The sequence below is a fragment of the Camellia sinensis genome, chromosome 9, assembly GCF_055761805.1.
Source record: "Camellia sinensis isolate YWXY chromosome 9, ASM5576180v1, whole genome shotgun sequence".
NCBI lineage: Eukaryota > Viridiplantae > Streptophyta > Magnoliopsida > Ericales > Theaceae > Camellia > Camellia sinensis.
In genome coordinates, this window is record NC_138969.1 from 151,875,796 (window position 1) to 151,877,614 (window position 1,819).

The following is a 1,819-nucleotide window of genomic DNA, read 5'->3' on the forward strand; positions in this document are numbered from 1 at the left end:
TCTTATTAAAGCTAACCTAGTCGGCTTCTTAAAGCCAACCTAGTCGGGATCTTAAAGTTATAATGTAATGCTCTTTTCACTTTCCTGCCCTTTATTGATGTAATTCATACTTTGTATGCTTGATCTTGTCAATAAAGTCTTGATAGAAAAATAAATAAAATAAAATAAAAATAAAAAACTCCACCACTCCTACATCCTCCTTCATAGCTACAAATAAAATGAGAAAAGTTAGGGATACTAATACTTCTACTAACAATTTTATTAACATACTCATAAAGCTTATGTGGGTCCCACCAAAAGTTGTTAGTCTGTCACTAAGATTGTTAATATCTTTAGCATTGTTGAAGAAAAATCCAATGAAATTTCTTCAAAACCCACAACAATGAAAGCTGAATAAATAATCAAAATAGTCACAATACATATATATACTAGCGGTTGGTACACGTGCGCAATTCAAATAAGTAGATATAAAATAAAATATTAATTATATATTATGTATTACTCAAGTGATAAGAGTGTTTTTACTAACCCAGAGTCTTATGTTCAAACTCCACTCTCTTTTCAATTTAATTATTTTTTTGTTTTGAATAAAGAAATTGACACTTGGTGTAATGAGAGAGAAAGCTTCAGGACAATAACAGACTTATTCACTAATTTTTTTTTGGACAAAAATAACGTTAATATGTTAGTAGTTAGATTACAATGTATGAAAATATCTCGTCGTAGATTCAAACCTAAAATCTCATCCTGACACCTAAGTGCCCTCTCTATGACCACTTGGACCACAACTGGGGTTGTGTTACTACAGTTACAATTGATATTTTGCAAGTTTGTAATAATGATGTAAGCAAACTCGTCAAGGATAAATTGTAATCTGATTTAAATATTACGGGACAAAATATAATTTCTAAAATTATAGGAATTAATATGTATTGTAGGTAAATCTGGAAGTGGTGTTGGTAGTTTACTACAAAAGAAATTATTTTAGGATTTATCAAATTTAAAAGGACTAACAATGTGAGATGGGATTTTAATAATTTCTTAAATAACAAAGAGAGGTAGAACTTAGAAGAGAGACAAAATATATTATGAAATAAATATCACAATCATAGTCTTATTATTTTCAATTGAAAAGTGAAAAATGGTAAAAGAACAAAAATAAACATAATGATAAAATTATAAACCATAACACAACCTACTGAAATTTGCAACAACTGTCTTTCTATAGTTCCATCATCAAAATGGAGTATTAGGAAAAGTTAGAGTACAGTTCATAATTTGAATTGAGGGGTGTTGTTTGGGTTTGTAGGGCTTATCATGGGTGGCATTTCAATAATTTGAATTATTTATTTTATTGGGCACTTTGTGTATTTCATTGACCAAAAAAAAAAAAATTCGATCCGATAATTATAACATATTCATTTATCACGTTTGTTACCCAAAAAAAAAAAAAATGACAATTGTGCTTTTATAAATAACATTCATTTTTTTATGACAAGCACGATACGATTATTGAATCGACTTAATTTTTTTATTAACGAAATATACAAAATATCTGATAAAATAAATTATTCGAATGATTAAAACAAAACTCGTGGTCAGCTTTACGGGGCCAAACAATGCCCTCCAATAGATTATGGACCGGAGAGAATCTACTACCTTAGGAAAATAACTAATAAAAGGGAAATGGGGGACATATTACAAATCATTGAAAATCTTGTTGAGTGCAAGTTTGGAACATGTAGGGTTCTAAAATTTACACTCTAAAATTTCACTGATTTGTAAAATATTTTGATCAAATAAAATTCACATTAATAAA